The following is a 7,648-nucleotide window of genomic DNA, read 5'->3' as shown; positions in this document are numbered from 1 at the left end:
TATTAACTATCATTGTAGGAATGTCAGGAATCCAGTTAGATACTTTAGGCTGGAAGTCAGGGGAGAGGCTAGGTCTAGAGAAATAAATGTGATTGTTAGCAGCCCATAGATGAGACCAGAAGACATTGCCTAGGAAGTAAGCACAGATAAGAAGAGGTACAAGGACTGGGGTATTCCAAATTTTAGGGGGTGGAAAAAGGAAAAGGAACCACAAAAGAAAGCTGAGAAGGACCATTGCAAAATAATAATAATAATAATAATAATAATCTGGGGTGGGGAGAGGGTTTCTTTTAAAGAAAGAATATCAGGGAGGAAGCAATCAAGTATGTGAAATTCTACTGATAGTTGAGTACGGTGAAAACTAAGAAGAGTTTTTTTTTTTTTTTTTTAAATAACTTACTCTCTGAAACCAGGCAAAAGCAAAATTTTCACAGAAGCTTAATAATATGAAGTGGAAAAGCTCTAAGTAGCTTTAATGAAGAGCAGTTAACTCCACAATCAGCTTGTTTGACCAAAGCTTTTAGATTAAGTAGCCAATGCAATTCTGAAGGTAGAAACAGAACACCAACCTTCTCTGGAACCCAGAATAAGTATAAGCCAGAAAATTACCCATTGTTTCTCTTAACAGTTCTGGCTTGAATGTGAAATGGGAAAAGTTCCCTTATCCCCTTGCAGGGTGTGAGATGGGGGTGTGGCTGGCTTCTTCAGTGCCTCCCTGCTCAAACCTCTAGGGGAGCTTACAGGCGGGCAGGCTGTGGGGTTCAGATCCCACAGCAATGTCTAGGGGTGAATGTTTGCAGCTGAAGCCCCAGTAGGCATGTGTTACAGTGTGCTCTTTTAGTTTTGCTCTTCTAGTTTAGCTGCTCTAGGTGCCTTGTGTTAGTCAACTCAATTAGACCCCTGCCTTATCACAAGGACAGTGGGCTTTCTGTATCCTGAGGTTCTTGCCTTGGTGTACTGGAAGAATCAGATCACATATGGGTTTGGAGAATGAGTGCAAGGTTTTATTGAGTGGAAATAGCTACCAGCAGATGGGAGAGTCAGAAGGGAGATGTTTTCCCCTGAAGTCAGGCTGCTCAGTGGCCCAGACTGTCCTCCAGCTGCCCCAGCCAAACTCTGCATTGTTCTGTCAGTCAGTGGCCTACCAGCATGCTGGTGCCTGTCAGTGTGTTCCTCTCAATGTCCAGCCACCTATGTGTTCCTCTCCCTGTGTGTTCCTCCGCTGATGTGCTCCTCTTGATGTCCAGTTGCTTCTGTATCTGCCTTGCTAGGGTTTCAGGTTTTTGCAGGCACAGGATGGGGGCATGGCAGGCCAGGGTGGTCTTGGGAAATGCAACATTTGGGCGGGAATACCTGTTCTCAGTTAGGTCCGTGGGTGTGGAGCCCTAGCCAGGACTAGCCAGGGTATGGAGCCCTAGCCAGCCATGTTCTTCCCTTCCTAGCACTCCCATATTCTTTCCCCTCTCTGAAGAGGTGTATCTAACTGCCATGAGAATATGGACAATGACTGGTCTTAGCTGCTTCCTGCTGACAGGGGGCATTCTTTTGGGGTAAACTGCTGTCGGATGCTTCCGAGAGGTCTACCTAGGGGTTCCTAGCAAAGCGGAGCCATCATCTGAGGCTCTGGTTGCCTGAACACTTGGAGTTTGATGGCTTCCAGGCATGAGAGAAAAAACAAGTTTTATAAGGTTAAGTATGCATGGGTTAAACATGTGTATTATTAAAGGAAAGAATTTAGTGCCAAATATTACAGACATAAGAAGAAAATATACTAACAATAACATTGTACCCCAACTTGTTTCACTCTGTTGAAAGAAATGAAACCTTGCACAGGGGCAAATAAACTTTACCAGAGAGATAACTGTTCTTGTCATATCTTTAGCAACTAACAGGTGTACCCTGGGAATTCTAGGGTTTGTGGGGTTGCATGGTGGCCATTAAAGCTTTTGCTCTTTTGTGTACTTCCTCTCTCCTTCCTGGGCCTCCCTGTCTGTATTATAAAAGACCAAGGTAGCCACTTTCAGGAGGTCCTCTAATGTACTAGCTGATCCCAGGGATCGTTTCTGCAACTTCCTCCTGATACCAGGAGCTGCCTGAGTAATACATTTATACTAGCCTTCCATTATGCACACCTGAAAGTGGGTGCTTCTCCAGTCTTCCATCTCATCATTGGGATGCCATTTAGGGTCATTCACTGGTACTGATTCTCTTCCAGTCGGATAATATTCGTCCCCTTCCCTGACGCTATATGTGATACAAAGCTCATTCCTAAATCTCTCTGCCAGAGTGGACTGTTTCTCAGTGTCCATCAGGGTCTGATTCAAAAGTAACATAATGTCTTTTCAAGAGAGTTCAAATATTTGGGTGAAATTCTGGAGAGCCTCTATCTATAAGGGTCATCTGAAAACTTGTCAATATCCTCCTTAATTTACTTTAAGTCCTGTAGGGAGAAGGAGACCTGGACCTTACTCGGCCCAAATTCACTGGGCATCTGTTGGAGGGGCAGGAGTGAGACTGGGGCTTGTTTAGAGTGAGGATTTCTAGGAGGGGGCAAGTGAGAGGCTGAAGCTGGATAGGGAGGTTGGGGTAGACCTGGAGGAGCAGGGCTTGAGGGAGCTGGCTCCCCTGTTGGGGGTGCCTCTGGGACTCATATCTTTAATTCTCTAGGCTTGCCCCTTGCAGTCTTCCCCAAGATGGCAAACAGGAGGGCTGGATCTATCTTACATTGTTAGCCAAGGTCTCGATTGCCTTGCAAGATATAGAAAGCCTGCATATATGTGGCCTCAGACCATCTGTCCTCATGTCTGCAGAAAAGTTCCAACTGCCAAGTGGTATTGAAATGAATGGTTCCTTCCTGAGGCCAACTCAGTCCTTCCTGTAAATCATAATTTGGCCAACCCTTTGTGCGTAGGGCTATGAGGTGTTTTTCCTCCAGATTCTGAGGGTCAAAGCAGTCCCAATGGTTCAGGATACACTCCAGAGGAGTATAAGCTGGAGGTGGTGAAGAGAACTGGTTGCCCATTCTGAAAGACAGGGAACAGAGGTGTCCATCATTCTCTTCTTTCAGCAAATACTCAGGGTGTGATGGAGAGAGGGAGCCAGTGTCCCCCTTCACTTTCCACCTTTTGTCCCTGAGCCCCAGTGACCTTGACCTTGGCAAGTGACATAGGTACCAATGCGGTAGGTACCCATGAAGTAGAGAAAATCCGGAGAATAGGAATTAACTGCCCTTATCTATGCCTTCTTTTCTCCCTGCTGTGGGCAAACTTTGAGTTCCCTGGGCCTGTTTATGTCACGAAGCAAGGCCTCCTTCCATGGGGTGGAGGTTTCAATTGGCAGAAATTGGCTGCCCATTTATATTGTGCCCGTTGCCTGGCTTTGGATCCCTCAGACCTGGTTTTCCTTTTTAGGACCTCAGCCTGAAGCTTGGAATCAAGTTTGGGACTGAAAAGGCGTTTCAGAAGCTGTTTGTGTCCATTTAGAGAGTCTCAAGTATGCCCTGCTGAATTTGCAGTTCTCAGCCAGCAGGGGTCGTTTCACCGTTAACTTCCCTATCAGAAACAGTGTTAGAATGGGGAGCCCTCTCACTTAAAAAACAGAAAAATAGCTTAAGGGGCAAAAATGGGAGATATTCTGAGGGAAGAACCACTTGCTTAGTGCAAGTGGGCCCTCCTAGTCCTTATAACTTTCGCATTCTTCCCCCAGTTCAGACCAGATTTAATTCCTTGGCCAGGGGAGGGAATGTTCCATTGGCACGGCAGGTAAGAAGCACCTTGTAGAGTCCTGGTTACTGCCCCAGCTTCCTCCCACCCTCCTCGTGGCTGTTGAACTTGGCCTTTGCCTGCTGTGGGCACACCCAGGCACCCGAAGTGGGAGGAAAAAGGGTAACGGGAAGTGCCCTGAGCCATGTGTACCTGTGGCTGTCGACATGGAGGCATACATGGCACCTCCAGGAACAATTGGTCTGACTTGCATCTTTGTTGACTGAGCCAAATGCTCATTTTACTTAGTAAAATTGCTGCAGCCTGTAACAAAACTCTTAACACTATAAAGAAAGAGATAGCCATTTTGAACCATGTGAGAGAGAAAAGAGACAAAGAGAAAACAGAGCATCTTACTCACAGAAAGAGAAGTGGCAGGGTTTGGGAAGAAAAGCAGACCCCATAGTTTTGTATTTGCTCATACTCAACTTCTGAGATCCTGGAAAAGCCCCCATTTGAAATGGGAAAAGTTCCCTTGCCCCCTTGCAGGGCATGTGATGGGGGTGTGGCTTGCTTCTTCAGTGCCCCACTGCTCAAATCTCTAGGGGAGCATACACAGACAGGCAGGCTGGGGAGCTCCAACCTCATGGCAGTGGGGCAGAAGTGGAGCCCTAGCCAGAGACCACAACCTCATCTACCTAGCACTTCCCTTCCCCCCACTCCATATCATTTAAAGGGACCATGTTCTTCCCTTCCCAGCACTCCCATATCAAATGTATGTGTAAACATTTAAGAAATCTTGGCTTTAATTCTAATAAAATGATAAAATTACTATGTAATTTTAGATGCTAATACTTCTAATTTTGTACAAAACTTTTATAATCTTTATCCTTCATCATTTTTAGATTGGTGGGATTTGCCAGAACTTTAAACTGGTATCTACTGCATGCCTACATCATAATTTTATTTAGTCATTTTACTAGAATTAAAACTAAAATTTCTGGAACTCCAATTAATCCTTCAGCTTTTTCAAATGAACACAAAATACATCTATGCACATAAATTAGAAAATCTAGAAGAAATGGATAAATTTCTGGACAAATACACCTTCCCAAGACTGAACCAGGGGAGAAATTGAATCCCTGAAAGACCAATCATGAGTTCTGAAATTGAGCCAGTAATAAATAGCCTACCAACCTCCCCAGAAAAGCCCAGGACCAGATGGATTCACAGCTGAATTCAACCAGATGTATAAAGAAAAGCTGGTACAATTCCTACCGAAACTATTTCAGAAACTTGAAAGAAGTGACTTCTCCCTAACTCATTCTATGAGGGCAGCACCATCCTGATACCAAAACCTGGCAGAAATACAAACAACAAGACAACTTCAGGCCAATATCCTTGATGATCATATGCAAAAATTCTCAACAAAATACTGACAAACTGAATCCAGCAGCACATTGAAAAGCTTATTCACCACGATCAAGTTGGCTTCATCTTTGGGATGCAAGGTTGGTTCAACATACACCAATCAATAAATGTAATTCATCACATAAATAAAACTAAAGACAAAAACCACATGCTTATCTCAGTAAATGCAGAAAAGGCTTTCAATAAAATTCAATATCCCTTCATGTTAAAAACTCTCAATATACCTGGTATTTAAGGAACAGACATCAAAATAATGAGTCCTATATGACAAATCTACAGTCAATATCATATTAAATGGGCAAAAGCTCAAAGAATTCCCCTTGAAGACTGACACAAGACAAGGATAACCTCTCTCACTACACCTTTTCAACATAGTATTAGAAGTTTTGGCCTGGGCAATCAGGCAAGGGAAAGAAATAAAGCATATTCAAATAGGAAGAGAGGAAGTAAAATTGTCTTTGTTTGCAGATGACATGATTCTATATTTGGAAAATCCCATCATCTCAGCCCAAAAGCTTCTTAAGCTGAGAAGCAACTTCAGCAAAGTCTCAGGTTACAAAATCAATTTGCAAAAATCACTAGCATTCCTACACACCAGCAACAGGCAAGCAGAGAGCCAAATCACAATTGCTACAAAGAGAACAAAATACCTAGGAATACAGCTAACAAGAAAAGTGAAGGGCTTCCTCAAGGAGAAGTACAAACCACTGCTCAAAGAAATCAGAGAAGACACAAACAAATGGAAAAACATTCCATACTTACGGATAGGAAGAATCAAGATCTTGAAAATGGCCGTACTTCCCAATGCAACTTACAGATTCAATAGAAAAATACCTATTTTAAAATTTATATGGAATAAAATTTATATGGAATAAAAAAGAGCCTGAATAGACTGAATAATATTAAGCAAAAACAGCAAAGCCAGAGGCATCACACTACCCAATTTCAAACTATACTACAAGGCTACAGTAACCAAAACAGCATGGTACCAGTACAACAACAGACACATAGACCAATGGAACAGATTAGAGAATTCAGAAATAAGACCACACACCTACAACCATCTGATCTTTGACAAACCTGACAAAAATGAGCAATGGGAAAGGATTCCCCTGTAAACAGTGCTGGGAGAACTGGCTAGCCATATGCAGAAAATTGAAACTGGGACCCTTCCTTATATCATATACAAAAATCAACTCAAGATGGATTAAAGACATAAGTGTAAAACCCAAAACTATAAAAACCATAGAAGAAAACCTAAGCAATAACATTCAGGATATAGACACAGGCAAATATTTCATGACAAAGATGCCAAAAGCAATTGTAAGAAAAGGAAAGATTGACAAATGGGATCTAATTAAACTAAAGATCTTCTGCACAGCAAGAGAAACTATCAACAGAGTAAACAACCTACAGAATGGGATAAAATTTTTGTAATTCATGCATCTGATGATCTAATATCCAGCACTTATAAGGAACTTAAACAAATTTACAAAAAAAAAGACCTCATTAAAAAGTAAGCAAAGGACATGAAAAGACATTTCTCAAAAGAAGACATACATGTGGACAACAATTATATGAAAAAAAGCTCAATATCACTGATCATTAGAGAAATGCAAATCAAAACCACAATGAGATACCATCCCACACCAGTCAGATGGCTATTATTAAAAAGTCAAAAAATAATAGATGTTGACAAGGTTGTGTTGAAAAAGGAATGCTTTTACATTGTTGGTGGGAGTGTAAATTAGGTCAACCATTGTGGAAGACAGTATGGCAATTTCTCAAAGACCTAGAGACAGCACTACTATTTGACCCAGCAATCCAATTACTGGGCGTATACCCAAAGCAATATAAATTGTTCTATAATAACTACACACACACACATATGTTCATTGCAGCACTATTCACAATAGCAAAGACACAAAATCAACCTAAATACCCATCAACGATAGACTGCATAAAGAAAATGTGGTACATATACACCATGGAATACTATGCAGCCATAAAAAGGAACAAGATCATGTCCTTTGCAGAGACATATATGGAACTAGATGCCATTATTCTTACCAAACTATCACAGGAATGGAAAACCAAATACCACATGTTCTCACTTGTAAGTGAGAGCTAAATGATGAGAACACATAGATACCTAGAGGGAAATAACAAAAACGGGGGCCTACCAAACAGCAGAGGGTGAAAGGAGGGAGAGAATTAAAAAAATAATGGATACTAGGCATAATACTTGAGTGATAAAATAATCTGTACAATAAATCTCCATGACATGTGTTTACCTATGTAACAAATCTACAAATCCTGCACATGTATCTCTGAACTTAAAAGTTAAAAAAAGCAAATGAACATAACTTAATCCCTATTCCTCTCTATATGAAAATTGTGAAATAACTGTGACAATGCAGCAACATTTTCACAAGAAATTGTTTAAGGCCTTGGAGCATAGAATATGTAATATTTGTGAAGAAAGTGTCATAATTATATACAGAAAATATTTATTG

The 7,648-nt window shown here is 41.5% G+C and overlaps 1 protein-coding gene across 2 annotated transcripts in view; it reads right to left on the bottom strand.

Annotated features, from left to right (window-relative positions):
• LOC134806925 (C-type lectin domain family 2 member D) overlaps window positions 1–7,648 on the bottom strand; it is a 78,875-nt gene that overhangs the window by 24,037 nt on the left and 47,190 nt on the right. The window contains exon 6 of one of the 2 annotated variants that reach the window (XM_063786314.1): window positions 983–3,023. The exons of the other annotated variant lie outside the window; for it this stretch is intronic. The gene's annotated coding sequence lies outside the window, so the exon portion shown is untranslated. Of the gene's footprint in view, window positions 1–982; window positions 3,024–7,648 lie in introns of those variants that run through there. 2 annotated transcript variants of the gene reach the window in all.

This window comes from Pan troglodytes, chromosome 10 (genome assembly GCF_028858775.2).
Source record: "Pan troglodytes isolate AG18354 chromosome 10, NHGRI_mPanTro3-v2.0_pri, whole genome shotgun sequence".
NCBI lineage: Eukaryota > Metazoa > Chordata > Mammalia > Primates > Hominidae > Pan > Pan troglodytes.
This window is presented reverse-complemented; position numbering and strand designations above follow the sequence as displayed.